Source organism: Nilaparvata lugens, chromosome X, assembly GCF_014356525.2.
Source record: "Nilaparvata lugens isolate BPH chromosome X, ASM1435652v1, whole genome shotgun sequence".
Taxonomy (NCBI): domain Eukaryota; kingdom Metazoa; phylum Arthropoda; class Insecta; order Hemiptera; family Delphacidae; genus Nilaparvata; species Nilaparvata lugens.
This window is the reverse complement of record NC_052518.1, coordinates 56,482,474-56,504,283: the sequence shown is the minus strand read 5'-3', so window position 1 is coordinate 56,504,283 and position 21,810 is coordinate 56,482,474. Positions and strand designations below refer to the sequence as shown.

The window sequence follows — 21,810 nt, the reverse complement described above, 5'->3', positions numbered from 1 at the left end:
CCAAACGAAGGGTTAACCCAATGCCAAAGGTTAATGCCGTTTGGCATGTATCCTTTTGGATACATTGATTTCAAAGATCGAGTGATCCAGTTTGAACCACTTTTATGAGGTTCTGAATGCGCATGTGTCGATTTCGATACATTGTCTGATTGCTAGAACCATCTTTGGTAAGAATGCTCGGGTGAATATAGTTTTTTTCGGAGCCTGTATCTATTAGCCATTTGCGTTTTTTGTGGTCAATAAAATAGGGTAGACTCGAAAGGTTTGTACAATTATTTAAGTTAAATTCTTCGAGTCCTTGCCTGTTTCTGAAAAATGATCAGTAAGTGAGGTCATTTTTTCAGGCAAAAGGTTCATATGTTTGGTTAATGTGGAGAGCTGATCTTCAACTGAAGAGTTTTCATCAGACTCTTCTACAATGTGATGATTTTGATATGCTCTGTTTGAAACAGTGCGCATTGACACGGTGTTGGAGTCAGAATGATTTCGATTTGCAAAAGCACTAGCATTGGGATTGTTACTGAATTGTCTGCCATTTTGGAATTTAGGAGGATTTTCAAAATTTGGAGTGTTGTGTCTGGTGAAGCCAGGATGAACGTTTCGTTGCTGATTATTGTAGTGATTGTTTCTGTTCGGATTATTACGACTGTCATTAAAGTGATTGGAGCGATTATTACGATTGTCTTCAAAGTTACGATAGTTATTGTTACGGGAGTTACGAAATGAGGGTTTGGAATCAAATGACTCGTCGAAATCATGCAATAAGCTGTTTTGAGCATCTTCAATTGTTAGAATTTTGTGTACCCTAAGGAAAGCAGCAAAGTCTGCTGGTACATTTCGAATGAGAGTGGTTATCAATGTGCGATCAAGTTGACTAGTCAAGTAAGTGATTGTGTCATCAGAGAGTTTCTCCATGCTATAGCGATCGATTATAACACTCTTTTTGTACTTGAGCCTATCGAGAAAATCATTGGTTGACTCGTTACTGAATGGTTTGAGCATCATGGCTTGTAAACTGTGTAAACTCTGTAACTGTGAAACAATAAAACAAGAACGTACAGTTAAGTATCTGGGCCTCATATTGGATAGTAGGCGCACTTGTTCAGATCATGTACAGAAGATAAAAAATGAGTTATTTGTATACATAAGGAAGTTCTATTACCTCAGACAGTTATGTACAAAAGAAGTATTGTTACAATTATACCATGCAATTATTGGTTCTAGAATGAATTATGGAATAATATGCTATGGGAGTGCATACAATGTTCATATTAAACCTGTGATTACTGGTCAGAAACATATATTAAAAATAATTTGTAATAAACCTATAATATATTCAAGTGTCCCCACACAGGGTAGCCTATAGGGAACACATATTAGAAATCAGGAAACAATATTGTATTTGATTTTTGGAATGCATTTGATTGTTTAATTATTTTTTTTAATAAAGAAAGAATTTGAATTCATTTGTGTTACTAAGTCAGCTATAATTTAGGTCTTTTTTCGCAAAAATTATTTTTAATTGCAGTCAATAAGTCAGGAATAGTTCTACAACCTCGGGCAGCCAGCCGTACGGGCTTTCCCTGAGAGATGACTGTAAGTGTGGTGGAATAAAAGCCAATGGTTAGTCTCTCGTGCTTCCACATTTTGGCTACAGAATTCATCATATATTTCTTGACAAATTCTTAAAAAATAGGGGAGTTCTAGAAGGTCGCCATTAAATGATGGTGCTAAATAAGTAATGCTGGCTGATAGGATTTTTGAAGCCATTGTACCTTTTTCAAGTTGGTGAGATCCGTGAAGTTCTTGAAGTTGAGGTTGCAGGTGATGTGGAGGGTCCGGACGTGGAGCACTGATATTGTGGGTCGCTGGAACTAGTTGGTTCGGCACATCAGATGTCGACTGTTCTGGTTCGAGGCCACTTAAGATCTTTTCGAGAGGTTCGTCCAGGAATCTCCTTGCTGGAACTCGTGTTGGAATTGGTGAAAATCTATTTAGGTTTTGGCCCGCAATGGTGGATAGCAGATGATTGAGATGATAACGTCTGCGGGTTACAATCTGTGTGAGTATTGGAGTCTTTCAGTTCTGGTTGTTGCTTTTCGTGGCTGGCTACTGAGTCTTTGCACGGTGTCCTGCTGTAGGGTTTCGTAGTTCTCTTATGAAAAACTCGGCGGAGTGCTGAGGAAAAAAAATCGGCCTGGGAGAGTTCACAGAACACGAACAATTTCACAAGGAAGATCTACAGAAGTTCGGGCGCCAGTTAAGGGTGCAGGAACACACTGTGCGTTTTTAAAAAGACTTTATTCAGGCCGAGCCTGTACACTACAACTACATAATACAGAATATTGCTTAAGACTGCTTTACATTGATTCTAATACCGTATTTATATGGAACAGTTACATTGATAACATTGGGGGAAGCTAGATTAGAAATAACACAATAAACAATAACAACTGATTAGACCAATTTAGTAATGGATTGCAAATAAGATATCAGTAATGGACTGGACTAAGTACATAGAAAGATAATATTAGGGAAAGCTAGATAAGACATTACACAATAAACAATAACAACTGATTAGACCAATTTAGCTTTATATGTTGATTAATCATTGAACTGAGTATATAGAAAGTTATAATCTAACTTTCGTCACTCACGTTTCTGGCAATATTGTGAAACCAAAACTTAGGACTGTCCTTCTCGCATAGAAGATTGCTTCCAATAATAGACAATAGTGCAGGAATGTTGTCTTTTCTACCGATATTATAAAATCTTCCAGGAAGTATAGCGGTATACAACTGTCATTCCGCTATTTCCATTGAGGTGTGTTTCACCCTCTCCCACTATGGTATAGAGCTGATGAATAACTAGTTTCTGGTTCCTTTCTCATGACCAGACTTGGAAAAACCTGACTAATGGAATAAGAAAATAGTTATTACAAGTTTGATTTGGTAACGTTATTGGTTAGTGGTTTGAAGAAAAGCTAAAAAAAGTAGAAAAAAGTTATTGCAAATCTGAATTTGACTACCAAAAAATTGATGAATATTGTAAGTTGATACTGCTGCAACCGAAAAATTTCTTGAATATTCATTCTTGAATACAAAACTAGAATTTATTCTGAATACTTATAATTAATTATTATCAATCAGAGTATAAGTATAACATCCAATTGCATTGCTACCACAAAATGTTAAATAAACCTAAAAGCGAGTCAGAGATAAATGCAATGACCTCATTATACTTTTACGATTGCTAAGTTCAATTGGATTTTGAAAAATATATATAGGTACCGTGAATGAATTTTAATTGTTATTGTTCGAGAATGGATCAAGAAATAAAACTATAAAAATGATCCTACATATAATTATAAGACTTACTTCTACAGAGTTACTTGATAGCTTTATAATTATTACATTGAATCACTAGTAGACTTTTATTTTTTACCGTTTTCGGCTAATCAAGTGTCAAAATGAATTATTAGTATTAGAAAGTAAACCTTGATTACCCTAGTAAACCTAAATTACCTTAGTGAACCTTACTTTATTTCCTTATAGCTCATATTGACACTTTATAATGGCATGATTAGCCAAAAGCGGTCGTAACATCAAAGGAAGTAGAAGGGTACCTACTGGTGATTTTTTTTGTGGGAACAGTAGGATACTTTATTACTGGGTTTCTCCATGTTAGGCGATCCTCTTACTTTATAAGACTTATATACACAATACTTGGGAGTCAAATATAAATAACTTAGCCAACGAGAGTAAGTAATACCGCACTCTCGTAAAAAAATATGAAGACTAATTTTGTAGAATCATCGGCACCTTTCTGGGAATATTCACAAACCAAAACTCTTGACTGTTCTTTTTCGTAGAGGAATGCTACTATTCCTTATAATAGACAATAGTGGAAGAATGCCTTTTCTTCTGCTGTCTCCCTCTGACATCCCGCTATTCAAGGGTTGGTTAGGCTATATATTTAGGGAGTGCAATCAATATACCTGTATTGGACTATCCTCTATCCTTCAGTGGGGCGATCTCTCGCACAAGTGGTGAAGTTCGAGCAAAGAACTTCTTAAAGGAAGTACATTGTATTTTGTTAATACTTTGAATACTTAATTCCACTGGTATTTCCAATTGAGATATCAATTATTTCTATCACATTTTTGACTGTCAAAGAATTGATCTCTAATTCCTTTTTTGTTTGAAGGAGATCGTATGACCCAGCAACTCACAGTTTATAAAATAAAATGAGTCAATTTGGCTCTTTTTCTCATGGGAAACTGAAATTTTATTTCATAAATCTAGGAATAATCCATTGGTTGAGAGATTTGAATGTATTATATACATCTATGTGTATTTCATTTATTCATTATAACTGTTAAATTTTTTTTATACAAGCCTTCTTTAAGCAGATGGAAACATTTTTCTAGAAATCTCCATGTATAAGCATTGCTCAGTTTCGTCTTCACCAAAGCCAAGTCCGACGCTGTCGTTCAGCGAGTTTTCCCCAAGGATGAGACCTAGAGCAATCGAATCTTTATATCATAAACCTACTATGTTCCAAATTTCGTGAAAATCGTTAGAGCCGTTTTCAAGATCCGTTAAACATAAATAACCAGATATAAAAATAGCCAGTTTTAAATATTCAGTTTGTGAGCTAATTTGGAGCAGGGGGAATTAACAAAAGATACCACTGAATAGCACCTTTCGGTCATTAACAGGTTTTCAACCAAAGTTTAGTATTAAAAATTCATTGGAGTTGGTCAACAATATAAAGCATATTCCTGTTCTATCATCTTATAAACTTGTGTCATTTGATGTTACTAATTTATTCACTAACATTCCGGTGGGAGAAAGTCTTGAAAGAGCTGAGGGAATAATGAAAGCCTCTATAAATGATCATACACTCAGAGAAGAACTGATAGGATTGATGAAGTTATGCACTCAGCATAATTATTTCAAATTTAACAATAGATTTTTTGAACAAAGAGAGGGGTTGGCAATGGGGTCACCCCTCTCACCACTCCTAGCTGAATTATTTATGGATAAGTTAGAAAGTAGAATCATTGAAAATAGTAATTTCAAAGATTAAATTGTTTACTGGTTTCGATATGTTGATGATATTATTTGCTTATGGAAAGGAAGTAACAGACAACTAGACAATTTTCTCTCCTATCTGAATGGATTACATCAGAGTATAAAATTCACTGTAGAGGTAGAACAGGATTGTGTATTGAATTTCCTAGATTTAAGAATAGATCAATTTTATTATCATGGCGATTCTGTTGCTTAAGCCGCCATTTTGTCACACCGTTGAGGGGGAGGAGACTGTCTAGCTAGGCCAATGGCAGGCGTTCATGCCCTCGACCAATAGCAGTACTCGCCTACTAGTATAAATTCTGCTGCTCTTGTATTTAGTTTTAGTTTATCAGAGATTGACAATGGTGTAATAACCGAAACCGGTCTTTCTAATTATCAATAAATCAGTGGTTTTTTGACAATTTCTTAGTCTTTTTCATTCAATATGAATAATTACCACAATATCAACTTCTCAACTACACAAAAAGAGAAAGTAATGAACTTACTTCGTTACAAATGGAATCTATTGGTGTGCTAATCTAAATGTTGCACTACTTCAATCCTGTGAAAATGAATACCGGTATAATACTTATTCCTAATTGATGGCATCCCCAGTCTCATTGCGCTCAATGATAATTTTAAATGTTACTTTATTGACTCAGTAAGCTCAGAAAGTTATTGCTCAGTTGAATCAGAGCTACGATTAAAAAGATAATTTGGGAATTATCAAGAGGCACTTTTTGTTTTTCACTGGGATTTTCATTTTGTAACATGAAGAAACGCTTGTAGAACAACAATCTGTTAAAATTTTTATGGGAAAGATTTCATGAGGAAAATGAAGTTTTTCATTGACATTATTCTTCGTAACTCAGAACGCCATGATATATCTTGGCATCTGAAGCTGCGTTTATACCAAAGTTATAAACAAAATGTTAATAACTTAATCCTTACAGATTCTCATAGATTGAACGGCACTTGACAAACACATATGTTCATCATGTGTATGACAAGTTATGTTCAATCTAATAGAATCTATAAAATCTATCAGTGTTAAAGCAGCTTTACTCTGTGACTGCCTAAAGTTAATATTAGTCTATCAATTCGAATTTACAATTCGAGACCGCAGCTCGGAAAAAGAAAACGATGATTAGCTCATAATAATATAAAAATAACCATATATAAAAATAACCAGATATATAAACACAGAAATTGCTCGCTCAATATGATAGGATTAGGAAATAATTATTTTTCAGGTAGGTATTGGTTGCTATGGAGATATCTGGATGTTTATCAAATAAATTCATAATAATTAGTTATTATTAAAGATTGTTATTCGAGCTATCAAGTCTTTTCGGTTTTAATTCGGTTTTTCGGTAAGAATTGTGTGTGGAGAGTGAATAACTGTGTTCTAATAATGGAGTGTATATGGAGTAATGTGTAATATTTCTCAACTATGAGGATGAATAAGGTATTTTCTTCATTTTTAATACTCAAAGACCCACCAAAAGTAGGTAACAATAATAACTGGAGAGGATTTTTTTGTAACATGCAATATAATTAGAAGAACAATCAGTTGACATTTTTGGAAATGGAAACTTATTTTTCGATAAAGTGATACTTGTAAAAGCATTGGATTGGGTTTCAAAGACTTCATTACTGTGGACTACAGTACAGTAAAGACTACAATAGACTACATTACAGTCTGGAGTCTAGATGTATTTCTACATTACAGACACTCAACTGAACAAAAAATCCATATTTCAACCTTCGACTAGGAATTCGAAATATGCCTATTTTGGACGTATTTTTGGTATAATTTAAATACCATTCCTTAGCACACGTCCAAGGCATAAACTGACCATTTTTACCTAATTTGAAAAACCGTTTTGGCCATGTGGTTTTTAAGAAGCGATGATGAATAGGTCAGTGGTAGGCTATTTGGCCTTTATATATATTCCATTTCATATTCATATTGATTATTCTTTTGGGTTGAAGATCTAATAAATACTTCTTAGATATATTGGAATAGTTATCTTGGAGTTTGGTAGATATATATTACATTTACATAGAACTCAATTTATTTATTCAAATTTTCTTCATAATTCTATCTATCTTCTATCTAATTCTAATTGGTTACCATCCCATCCCTATCTTATATGATAAACATACTTACCATCGAATTATACCTTTGTGTATAAGATATAAGGCCGTTCTTGGACTTCTCACCCACTCTGTATGTTTCTGTGAATGTGTGAAGTACAACGACTATTGATCTTTCCTATCCATATATTTATAATATCGCAAAAATGTCGTTGATCATTACCCGTCCTGAATATATAGCCTTCTACCATAGCTTCTTTTTTTGCATTTCTATGAATGTGTGGGTTTTTTTTTAATTAAACCAGTTACGGAACAATCAAATTCAAGAGGTTGAGCATAAAAATTTGCTCTAGAAAGCAATAGCAATAAAGATTGAAAAATAATGTTCCTTGCTGTTCTATAGCTGAAGTTATTCAAGATAAGTATTCTCCGGTATTTTTTTTTATTTTGTTTCAACAGGCCACTGCCTTCACGCAACGGTCTGAACTCAGGTTCAAAAACTTTAGTAATGTTCGTGCCGGTGGAATCAGTTTGCTCAGATTTTTAAATCTCGAGTTGAATCAGCTTTGAATAAATTCATATTTAGCGTACTTTGTATGCCGAGCACCCTTAAAAAACTCATCAGCTCTGTTAATCAGCTCATAAGCTAGAGCATAATCCGTACCTCAAATGAAAGACTGATTGAATCAATGAGAGAAATACAACGATAGTAGAAAAGCAATATCTTCATACAAGTGTATGTGAATGTGTGACACCTTTTGAAACTTTTATATAAGTATTTGAATTTATCCACTCCTATGCCATTCAATCTATTATGTATCCAAATCTAACTCCAAATAGCATGAGTAAATCCATCACGTAACCTTAAACATCACTAGGCTAATAAATACTAGTGGAAGATTCAAGGGAAGAAATTGTTTGGCATACTGATCATTTGCGTAGGAAAGCGTACCACAGATTCTGACGAGTTAGGTTATTTGAATAAAAACTCAAGATAAATTAACAATATTTCTATGGAGACACAATGTACCATGGTTGGAGTTGCATCTACAGCTTCCCAATCATAAAATTGTAAATAAAATAAGACTCAAAAAAAGGAATTCACCATCTACAACAAAAGTTTGTTTTCAAAGATCAATTTTTTATTCTCACATCAGTCATTTGCTGTCGCAGAAGAGAATAAGCATAATGTTTAAGAAGGGTACGCGCCACCTTAGTCCTCCGACACACCCAGAACCTGACAGGAGTGGACAGCGACTATCTCATCCATCGACACCGTACGCCAGCGACAGGGAATGACTGTTTTGAAAGAGTCTCGAATTGGCGTGTGCGTTATAGGACAGGGACACACGATCCGGCGACATCGCCGTCCGGCGTTTTCGCCGGACCCGGCGGCAATTAGCATTCAGAACACACGACAGACGGCGAAGCTGCCGTCCGGCGTTTTTGCCGGATCATTTAGATACATTTCAGTATAATAAATGGAGTACAACATTTCAAAATTAACTTACACATATTATGTTGTCGCGTAATTAAAATTATTCCTACCAAATCTCATGAAAATCTATCAAATCATTTGTCTGAAAATGTTGTAATAGCTTGGAACTGTCGTTTAGGCGTATTCAACCTTCTAATTTACGTTTTGCTACAATAAAAAATGGATAAGATACGAAAAAACAATCTTTTACTATTGCGATTGAATTTCCAGCTTGAATTTCACTTTAAATACTGAAATGAAGTGTATCTTACTGGTAATTCTAATAGAACATAATCTCAAGAACTTATGTCGTTGTGCAAAATATCAATGTGAGGACAATGTAGTTGGTGATGATGCTTGAAGCTGAAAATTAGGTCTTTTTCATAATACAAGGAGAATTGTTGTCAGGTGTACCTAGAATATGAGATAGATTGCTATACCTGAACATCGATGTATCGATACCCATCCCTACTTACAACCCTACCCTTGTAACCTACCCTTGTAACCCTACCCTACCCATTTGTAACGTTACAAATGTTAATAAATAAAGAAGTGGCATGGGTGGGGACAGCGCCGTCCGGCGTTTTCGCCGGATCGTGTGTCCCTGCACATATAGTACAATGCCCTGCTACTGCTTTCCGGCGGCAAAACCGGACGGCGAAGTAGAGAATACCCGGCGATATCGCCGGATCAATTTCTCGCCGGACCGGGGTTTTCGCCGTCGCCGGCGTCGCGTGTTCTGCCCCATGCCTTCCTGTGTACTTCTTGCAACCGGACGGCGAAGCTTCGTCCGGCGAAAACGCCGGACGGCGATTTCGCCGGATCGTGTGTCCCTGCACTTAGGCGCCAAAACGGGACACTTTTACATCCGTACAGAAACGACAAAGTCAGACACATCGAATCTCAGACACTTCAAAAACAAGACGGTCAGGTTATACTTCTTGGACGGACTGTACTACGCAGAGCTGTCTGGTTTTCAAACAATGGTATTGTTCTGATGAATCCCCACATGTAGGCTATTCTTAACAAGACCATTGACAATTTATTTCTGAAACCTATCACTCTTTTCTATCCCTTTACGTAGTAATATCAGACGATGACTTATCTTGTAACTGTATAATTCCTATTTATCAGTCCTATATATCTATTTATAAGTCCTATATATCATTCCTATTTTGTGCAGTTGTCTCTCTTTTCTGCAGTTATTTGGAGCTTAAATAATAGAACTATTGGTAAATTTCTTGACTCAAAACGAAAATAACTTCACTTGATAGGTCAATTGTCAAGATTAGTGAGTACACTGAAACTTCTCTATAATTCGTAGTTTTGTCATCAAAAACACTGTAATTGGTATTCCCATAAAGATAAATACACTAATATGCAATAGTAACTGATAACTCCAGTAATGAGTTCATCGAAAATTATGCTACAGTTACTAATAACTCCAGTGATGAGGAGACCAAAAATCACATCAACTGATGAAGTGAATTGGAAAAAGGGTGTTGTGATTTATCATTAGTAAGCTGGAATATTAATTGCATGCAATTACCACAATTTACCCATTTATTCATAAGAGCTAATGCTATTTAAGAATAATCACATATACTGTCCTTAATGCCCCGAATTCAGCTGATTAATATACAAATTTTACATCAACTCGCTTTCGTTAATGTCTGTCTGCCTGTCTAGGTATTGTTTGTTTCCAACATCGCCTATATGTATTATATAATACAACTTGTAATAGCAATACCTTTAACGTTATAGTAATTGGTATTATTAGTTTAGGGATTTTGAATTCTGATTGTGAATTATTTACCCATACGGAGTGAACTTTAAAGTTCTATGGATTCACATAATATAATAATATAACTAGAGACAGCCTTGGTTGAAGAACTCGCTCATGAACAGTTGTATTGATCTCTGAAATCTTTTACAAGTATGTCAAATTAATATTTAACAATATTTTCTAATATTCATTCATAGAGGCTATATTATGAATTAATTATGGGCAATGATGGGATCAGTATCAATGATATAATTTTCTCGTATTTTGTTTAATCAGCCTCGATATTGCAGAGCTTGATATATAATTCGTCACCCTCCAAAATTCGTATTAAATACTTGGTCCCGTAATCTACAAATTATATAGGTTCTACTGTGTTGAATGTAGTCCAGGCCTACTGGAGGGTTAATTACTCGAACATTGAGAATTTTCAATATAATAAAATTATTCAGTATTGTTTTTCATTTTGAATGTCATTTTCAATACTGGAAGATATACAGTTATCATTTCCCAAAATAGCAGGAAAATGTTATTTTTTCATGATTTGATGATTCACATATTTTCATGATTGATTTTTCTACGTTTCAACGACGGGATTTGCTTTTGTCTGTATATGTATGTTGGCATGTTTGTAAATTAGCTTTTGATGATTACAGCTTGGCAATGCTCTCGGTTTTATTTATAACAGGTAATATTGTCATCGTCAATAAACGCCAATCAGTCATTGGCCGTTTCAACACTTACGATCTCTCGTCACGGTACCGGTTTCTTTTTTCCGATGTCCGAAGGGCTAATTGGGGTGACATATTGACAATGAGATCTGTTTATAAATGCTGTACGAGGTCTACTGTTCACAGAACTACTAGCTACAAGTATTCAACTGCAGAAGTCGGAAATAGACATTTCATTTTACTCATGGAAGACACCCACCCTTATCTATCTACTTCACGTCTATGAAGATAACAATATCAAAGAAACAGAGTTGAAAGTACAAAGACATAGAGATGGAAATTTAGAAGTGAATGAATTGTTATAATTCAATTACTGAGGTATATTAAAACTGACTACTTCAGTATTTACCTTATTAATATTACCGCAATCATTATGTTTCAAATTCAAATTTGCGTTGCGTTGCTGTCACTCGGCTGCTCTCTGCACCTATTTTCTCGAATCATGCAATAACTTCAAAAAAATGACGTCAACAAACTTGGTGACTCAACACATCTGTCTCGTTTTCAACTGACAATGGCAAACTCTCTCGATCAGCTGTTTTCAACTGACGATGAAAAACTCTCTTGATCAACTGTTTTCAACTGACGACGGAAAACTCTCTCAGTCAGCTGCTACTCGGTTGATGAATAATATTACCGTACCTAATCATTTTTAAGTTCCCTCATTGAGTTATCCTAAACATGAGTCCTAATCCAAATGATGATTTTCGTATCACAAACTCTATATTTCAAACTATATACTATATTTCAAACTTAATCAAAATCGTTAGAGCCGTTTTCGATTTCCATCAGACATACAAACAAACTAACAAACAGAAATTGAATACGATGATAAATACGTCTGTAGTAACATCCATATGGGGACATCTGTTATAGTAGACTGCACAAAACTAATCCGATGTTAGTTGGAAGAGCTGAGTACCTCCTCAACCCTTACCATAAACTTTGCCAATTCTTCAGGTGTACTGTATTATGAAAATAGCAATATTAATTCTTACTTATAATCAGCTGCCTAGGGGGCCTAGGCCCCCCTCAAGGATCAGATAAATAATGAAAATGCGGGTCTATCTACACGAATCCTTAATTATGTATACGAATATTAACAGAGTCTCATAATGATTTAATACTTTTCTTTATCAGCAGTAGTATAATTCCTTCTACAGTATCAACAATGTAGCAAAATTGCCTTGAAAGTATGGATACGGGTACAGAGTAATAAATAATATATTTTTCTCTGTGGTATAGTTTGAATACAGAATGGGTACACTTATTGAATAAATTTCAATGTGAGAATTAACAAGTTGCAAGATGTCACAGTGAAAGCAAAAGAAAGGGCACAATCAGACAATCAAAAATGTATGTAAAGGGTTGTTGAGAATTATGGGAACAGCTTGATGTATCTTTAGCTTTCTAACTGAAAGTTATTTTCCAATTAGAATATGATCCCCAATTAAATTGTCATTGTAAAAGAAAAATTTATCTTTTTCCATGATTTTTAAGAAATCTGTTTCAGTGTATTCCTACTCTAGGGCCTCTCTGTAGACCCATATTTCTAATAAATATTCCATGATTGAATTTAATAACTAATAATGTATATGTTTGTATTGATACTTCAACCACATTTGTATAAAATTGGAAAAAATGAAGCATATAATAACATCTTCTAATGTAACATTTATGGGGAAAAACCCAGGTCCCTCTATCCTTTGGGGGTATTCCCCCCCCCCAATACCTCTTGGTTTTTGCCCACCCTTTAGCAGTTTGGTGAAATGGCACCACTGAAGTTGAATGAAATCAACTTCAATTATTGTATGGTAATTGTATGGCAAGATTACGATACTTATGAGCTCTACTTTGAAATGGATTGTGAAACACGATAATTGTACTGGAATGTAATAAACTGTGATATTTTCATTATTATATAAAAGCAATTAAGCCATTCATTTCAATCATTGAGAGAAAAACCAATAAGATGCTCATATTATCTTCTCAAATCCTAATACATTAACAATACACTACCGGTAATTCACGTGTAAATAATACTAATGTGGTCGATTTCAATGAACATTAAATGAAATGTTTGTATTCTTCTAAATGTCTATACTTGAGCATTCTGTTAATTTCGAACAGAGATCACTTTTACGGAGTTTTCTCAGATGATGCAGCAATCACTGAGGAATATCCAACACATAACTCAATAATCCAGGAGAGAGTCATCTAAAATTAAAACTATTAGTGCAATATTGCTAAATTATTAGTGTTTTTCAATAAATTATTAATCCCATACATGTCTCTTAATTAAATGATAAGTTATGGAGTTCCAAATATTATAATATTTTACGCATTCCCATTTTTCTTTTTTTTATATTTGAATCGCTTCATTTGGGTCACTCGTTGTTTAGTCGAATATAGTATTTAATAGTATTATTCAGGTATATCTATCACATAAATCTCTCTCAGCAGCTACTATATAAACGCTTAAAATAGGTTGCTAGGGAACGATAATGATAAGAATATGTGATGTATAATCTATCCTGTTCTAGGCGAGCAATATTTCTGTATCACAGATATACAAAAACTTCAACACTAAAATGTGAATATCTTTGAAACGGTTTGATATATTTATGAGCGATTTCCACCATTCATTGTCTCTTGAAATTCTTTATTATTTGAATCTTGTATTGAAACCTTCCCATAGAAAATTTTTGATTCAATGTGGCGGAACGAAGATCGCAGACAAAAATTATTTTGAAGCTACCTACAGAATTTTTTTCCAATTTGAATAAGAATCCCAGTGGAGCCCACTATTATATTATCTTTGGAAAAGGAACATTAAGCTGTTTTCCTATTAATATTACGCTGTAGGCCTACGTGAATCCATAGGACCTCATAGGTTTCTCCGTATGGGTAAATGATTCAGAATCAGAATTCAAATTTTGTTAAATCAATAATACCAACGACATAGCAACTGCCATCACAATTTGTATCATTAATATTACGCGTATGCTACTCAAGGATAATAGTCAGGCAGACACACAGGAGCAAGTTATTCTGTCTCATGCAGTACTTTCAATGTTACTTTTATATCCTGAAAAAGGATGAAGAAGTGAGTAAAATATTTTGTTGTTCAACGAACTTGACCTGTAAAAAGGTTCGAAGAGTGCGTGTTCAAAATTTGAAGCTGATCGATCAACTCTTTCTAAAGTTATTGTAGTGCATTCAAACAAACAAGCAAACCCACAGACTGGCAACAACTTTGAACTTGAGTAAAAAGTAAGAACTTGCTAACGCTCGTTCAACAAATATTATTGACACAAAGAGATTTACAAATCTAGGCATGGGAAAGTCAAATTCAAGATAGGTTGTAGATAATTATTTCTGAAGCATTGTATGAAATAATAACAAAACCCTAAGGGGTTTTGAAGAAAGGAGAGCATTAGCACACAACCGGGTAAGAGGGAGAGTTAGAGAGAGAGAGAAAGAGAGAGAGAGTGTTAGACAGAAAGAGAGTGAGAGTGTGTGTGTGTGTGAGTGTTAGACAGAGAGAGAGTGAGAGAGAAAGGCGCAGGAGTGATGGAGAGAGGGTGATCGAGGGTGAGAGAGAGTGAGTGGGAGAGAGTGAATGAGAGAGGAAGCAATAGAACTGAATAAGGTTGAGATGAGAGACAATGTCACGCAGGAGTATTGTCCAATGGTGGTCACACACACACTTCTAGTCACACTAAGTTCTAAAAAGAATATTTCAAAGAAAGTACAGTCTGTTCCAAAATTGAAACCAGTTTACTTCCAAGCTATTCTGCCAGCTTATCTGACAGAAGCGTCAAAAGCTGATAGCGACAACCAGAGACTGTTTTCCAGGTAGAGAAATTAGTCACTGACTCGCCCCGTCAAAACAGGACACTTCTTTTTCAGCACAAGAACGACAAAAGTGGCCACCGCCAAAACAAGACTGATTTTCAGTGCTAGGATGGATGTGTCTGACTTTGACGGTGGTGTATCCTGACATCGCCCCGTTTAAGAAGCATCACATTAGCGACCTTCTCTGAAGCAAAGTAATGACTGGGCTGAGGGAGTGCAGTGTTGAGCTCCAAGAAATCTCATTTCAAGGATTTCAGACTGTCTCTGTTAGAGCTCTGTACTTTTAAAATTAATTATAACCGGCCCACGTTTGTCCTCCTACGTTTTCGAAGGAGGATTACTGTAGCTGTCAAGCCTCCAGCTGGAAAGAGAAGAAAAGACTAAAAATTGTCTCTACTCAGAAGTAACTGCTACAAAAGTTATTTGTTTGAGAGTGTTAAAGTTGGATGGAGCGATGGTCACCATTGGCAAATCTACAGAGAATACAAACTTGCAACTTGCAACTTGGTCAACGTTCAACTGAGTTCTTGATTTGACCAGAGATGCTGCTGATGCTGCTCACTCATAAATCTGGTCTGTGCTTTTTGCAAGTAGTTTCAGCTGTTCAACTAGTCGGAAAAGATTTCTCAAGTTTTTTTCCTGATAAACTTTTCGCAGAAATCAAAAGTTCTCAGTTCGTGAGTATGAGTTTTAATGGCAAATCCCGTACGTTGAGACTTCCCAACTAAGTGCTTTTACTCGTTTGCATGTGAAACGAATTATCGTTAACAGGGAGCAGCAGAGTTGCGTAAGCCTAAATATTATTGTCGATATTGAAGTTTTTCAGTTTATCTCCTGTTACATCTTGTGAGACCGGACTCTCCAATAGAATTATTCTTCCCACCTCATAGATATCTGAAGAGTTAGTAGAAGATCTCTAAATACTGAAGGTTTGGTCATTGGGACTTGATAAACAGCAAACTTTCTCTTTCTATCAAATTTTATCTTATCTTAATTTTATCTATCTTATTCTATTTATCAAACTTCAAATTTTATCAAGTGAATTGAACTTGAACTGATTAAAATTTGGGCAACAAATAATCTGTAAAATTTAATTGCATATTCTAGAGTCAAGAGAACGTCGGTAAGGTTTCGCTAGGCTAACTGATCTGGAATTTCAATTTTTCACGAAGGAACTGTTGGACTTCACTTATTCTACTACTACAAACGGATAATCAGGGACTTGGTTAATTTGGAGTTAAATGCGTCCCCATATAATCACTATTGGAACTTTACTATTGTTGACTCACTGATATTATCACTAAACAATCTGACAAACTTCTATATTCCAAAAATTTCTGAACAATCACTTCTCATTTGAATTTATCCACGAATACAACAAAATCGAGAGGCCATGGCTATCTCTGGATTCCAATCTGATCCCGGCTGCAGCTTGATTGGAACTGACTTTTATTCGAAAATTATCTTCCCCCTCCACCAACAAGACGATCGTTTACGTAGATTCAGAGTATAATTCTGTGAACTTGGCAATTATCATCATGGGAAAAGGAAATGAAAGTTAGAAATATTCCCAAATACTAGAGTATCTTCCATCGCTATTGGAAATAAAGTTCCATGAAAATACCTCAACCCTGCATAAAAATGGTGGTCCGAAATTGCGTCGGACGAAATGGTCGTCGAAATGGTGGACGCAAAACACCTCGTCCGAAGCAAGTTGGCAGAATCTCAATGTGAGTACATTATTTTTAACGGAAAAAATAATTTCTCACAATGAAATATCACACAGAAAATTCTACAACATGTTAGTTGATCACTAAAGCCTTATTGATAAAATCCTTATTTTAAAATTTTCAAATAAACCAATGAATAAATCAATCTCGAAGAGCACAAACTCATGATAATGAATCATTATTTTCAATAATGATAATATTATCATATAGAATACCATATCATGAAATATCACCATCACAAGACCTTTCAAACCAGTGGCGTTTTCTGCCCAAAATTGTTAGGCAAACTCTGAATCACCTAGGAAAAATTCAAGCCCAAAATAAAATTTAACTTTAATATAAAGTGCCAGGGGAGGTGGGGATATTCAAGTTTTTTTTTGAGTACGGTATAAGTTATTTCTCAAGAACCTATTGAAATTCGAATAAAATTGAAAATTAAATATTGATATGATATTTTCCAAGGTGATACAATATATACAATGCAAAACAATAACTATTATTACTAATAACTTGATGATAGTTCAATGCAAACACTTTTCATACTGTATAATTGTGTTTGAAGTGTCTAGTGGATAATTTTTTACTTTGCTGATTCATATATCAAAATTGGGAATTGACCTACCTTTAGAAATTAATTCTTTTTTCATTCAAAAGTTTAAGAAAATTCATTTGACACAAAACACACTATAATACAATCACATTTATTATTATTTTTCAAATTCATTGCTTTCACTTTTCACAGTTTTCTGTGACCACATATTTGAAAAACCAAGTTAAACTAACAGAACGGTTGGAACTTGGAAGACGTAAACAGTAAACTTACGAAAACTAACCTCAAATTATTAGGAAACCACCAACCACCACCAACGTGTTTCACAGCATGTTGGGGTCGGCCATCTTGATCTGGTTTAGATGTAGGCAACAGGACTACCACTATTAGGCGGGATGGTTGTATGCAATTTTGAAATAGCTTACTTGTGTAGTCTATCAATTATCATTCTCATTTATGAACTGTTTTGGATCATAAAAAAACACTTTCACTTCTGGATAGTACGGAATTTTACTAGAACTTTCTATAAATTGTGACGAACTGCCAGATGGATAATATAAATCGATTAGTTTACATTGATGCTTTGAACATAACCAAACTTTCATTGCTCCAACAGGCATGTCATATTGACCATGGTCATAGTGATACAACCTATAGATATACAGGCACTGTAAGCTCGCTTACACTATAGCGCTACGACTGTAGGCATCCAGATCCTGTGAGATAGGTTGCTGCAGACGAATAGAAACTTTCAGCTAGAGCACTAAGTTCAAATCTCCATTTCCAAAATTATGCTGGCTTTATATACAAATATTAGCAGAACTTCCGAGCAATCTTGGAGATTGTATAATTTTTATTTAACTATCTTCATGGCCAATGCAAGCACTGCTTTCCTCGCTTATATATAGAGAAAACGCCACTGTTTCAAACCCACGCTGGTTAATTGTAATTTCGAGAGGAACATGGTTACCGTAGGTACTTATTGTAGCAGTTAAAAAAATCTGCTGGATCATTTCAGTTGTATACAAGCATATCATCTATCCACTTATTTCAAATATACAAATTCAATCTCTATAAATAGATTTTTTTTCAGTACAAACCTAATGGAACATTCGAAACTGTACAACTTTCACGGTGGCTGTCATTGATTTTGTAATTTCCCCATAGAAGGATATTACTGCAATTTGTAATTTCTGCAAAGTTGATTTACAGTATTCTTTTTCAATTGTTTATTATATATTTTAGTTGATCATTCCTTGAGTTCATATGATGTTAAGAGTTTAATAATTATATATTACCAGAGTGTTCGAGGGTTAAGAACGAAGACTAATTCTTTATTTGAATCAGTATTGAACAGTAACTCCCGATTATTGCGTCGACTGAAACTTGGCTACATGATGATATATTTGATAACGAGTTTATTGATTCTAGATATTTAGTTTAGCGAAGTGATCGTTTTGATAAAAGAGGAGGTGGTGTTTTGTTAGCAATTTATAAGAAATATCCAAGTTATATATTGTTTTCATCTTCTACATCTGAATGTAATTCTCTTACCATCAGAGTAAATATGAATAATTCCAACATTATTATTAATGTTGTAACTTTCGACCAGTATGTGATAAACAAGTTCATTTTGATTTTTATCCCATGTTTGAGAATGAAATATTTTTTAATGATAATTTTAGATATATTGTACTGGGGGATTATAATTTGATAAATTTTTATCCAGAATTTATATATAACAAACTGATAGCATTATCTAATTTCATGAATTTATCAAATTTACAATTGTTTATTAATAAAGTGAATTCAACTGGCAGAGTGTTGGATTTTGTTCTATCAAGTATAGGAGTTGAAGTTCATCAGGAATTAGATGCTTTAGTAGCTGTTGATTTGTATCATCCACCATTGAATATTGTGGTTGAGATACCAAAGAGCCGTTTTATAGTTGCTAGGCGTGAAAATAAAATATGCCTAAAAAAATATTATGTATTAAGAAGAGCTAATATGTCAGAACGTGAAAAATTATTGAATGAATTTGACTGGAGTCAGTTATATGAATTAAATGATTTGGATATAGCAGTTGGATATTTTTATAAAATGTTGTTCGAATTGTTTGATCTATGTATACCATTGAAAGCGCTGAGCCCTGAAAAGAAATATCCAATTTGGTTTTCTCACGGAATAATAGGGCTTTGCAAGAAGAGGAATAGATTAGCTGAAAAAAGAAAAAGATCACATTTTTTTAATGCAGTTTTCAGAGAAGTTCGTGCAGATCTTAAAATTGAAATAATGTAGCATGTATTAATTATATTCGGAATGTGGAGAATTCAGTTTCTATAGATGTAAATTCTTTTTGGACATATGTAAAATGTTTGAAGTCTAAAACAAAAATTTTGAATGAGATGACATATTGTAATGTTAAATATGAAGGTAAAAATATTCCAGATGCTTTTGTAATTTTTTTCAAATCAGTGTACAGGGAGGAAGATGTTAAATTCAACATTGAAGATTTACTCAAAGATAATAATACTTTTTCTCAGACTGTAGGTTTCAATGTAGGAGAAGTGAGTGAGATAGATGTAGCTAACGCTTTCAAAGATTTGAAGAATAAAAGGAGTAGTGGTCCAGATGGAATACCTTACTATTTCTTCAAAGAATTGAAGAATGAACTAAGTTTGCCATTATTGTATATATATTCAATTTGTCAATTAGAAGCAATCAATTCCATTTTCTCTGGAAAGAAGCTAAAATCACTCAAATTTTTAAATCAGGCAACGAAAATGAGATTAGTATTTTTTAGGCCTGTAGCCATTCTTAATAGTGGAGCTAAAGTCTTTGAAAATATTATATATGAGAAGCTAATTGAATATACTGAATGTTACATCAGTTTCAAACAACATGGTTTTCATCCACAGTGATCTACAGAATCAAACTTATTATGTTTTTCACAGTTTGTAAATAAGGCTCTCGATAATAAGGGTATTGTTGATGTAGTGTACACTGACTTCAAAAAAGCGTTTGATTCTGTATTACATGATAAGTTACTACTTGAGTTATATGATTTTGGATGTTCGAATGGTACTGTCAAATTTTTTACTTCCCATTTAAATAATAGAGAGTCTTATGTATTTTTTCTTCAAAAAAATTCATTGCAAAATCAGGTGTACCACAAGGTTCAAAATTGGGTCCATTTTTATTCACTATTTCCATCAATGATGTCGCTAACCTCTTCAAATCTGAAGTGTTACCATATGCAGATGATTTAAAGATTTTCAAGGAAATTGAATCTTATGAAGATAATTTACTTTTGCAAACTGATTCAGACTATTTAGATAATTGATGTATTGAAAATGAATTATTCTTAAATATTGAAAAATGTGAGGTTATGTCAATTTCAAGAAGTAAAAACAGAAATTATTTTCCATATAGATTAGGTCAGCAAACATTAGAATTTAGGAGTCATTTTTTACTGTGAATGGAGCTTCCGTAATCATATTGAAAAAAATATCAATAGTAGTTTCAAGATTATTGGTTTTTTGAAAAGGTCCTCCAAGTCATTTGAAAGTGTTGAAGCAATTAAAGTATTGTATAACAGTTTAATTAGGAGTGAACTTTAATATTGTAGTACTATTTGGCCTCCTATAGCTAAAAAATATGTATCCAAGATTGAAAAAGTTCAAAAGTATTTTTTAAGATACGTTTATTATAAAGTCAATGGTGTGAGTTGTAGTAGAGATTATTATCCAACAATGTTATTGAGAGAAATTTGTGAATTTGATAGTTTAGAGCTAAGAAGAAATGTTGCCTTGCTATGTATACTACATAAGTTGTGTAATAATCTATTAGATTGTCCGGATTTGCTTGAAAAGTTATTTTTTGTTGTACCAAGGTCTATAGCATTCAGAGTCAATAGAACATTATTTTCATATTATAAAACCAAATACCACATGCTTTCAAAATTCTTCATTTTTAATTATGCTCCAACTATTCAATGATAACATGTTTGGAAACTGTGATATAAATATAGATTCTTTACCGGAATTTAAAAAGAACTGTATTCTTAACCTTCCGGCAGTCACGCTGTTGTAAAAAGTATAACAGTGTCAGTTTTTTGTTGCACAAAACTATCGGATGGGGTGGTGTCAGTGAATGAGTCACCTATGCATTCTAAAACTTTCCCCCCATCACTCCACTGAGTTGCAGTATCAACCTAGCAATGGTTCAGTCTTTAGGTGCCATTTAGTCGCGACAGTGCATAAGTCGCACTGTGCATAAGATAGGGAAAGACTGTATACGGGGACTGTAAACGACGAACCAATGACACAGAATTGATGGCTTTGCTTGATGTACCTTATTGGGCTATGAAAATTGTAATCATCTAAATGTTCATAGGCGTAAAATAATCCAAGAAGATGGAAAAAGTAATTATACAATTAATTAATATGTTTCAACAGTAAACAGAGTAAATAACACTTGGAAAATTGGATGTTGTAAAAAATA

At 34.1% G+C, this 21,810-nt stretch overlaps 1 protein-coding gene across 2 annotated transcripts in view; it reads left to right on the top strand.

Annotated features, from left to right (window-relative positions):
- LOC111058064 overlaps positions 1-21,810 on the top strand; it is a 1,079,251-nt gene that overhangs the window by 189,183 nt on the left and 868,258 nt on the right. The gene's annotated exons all lie outside the window — the stretch shown is intronic.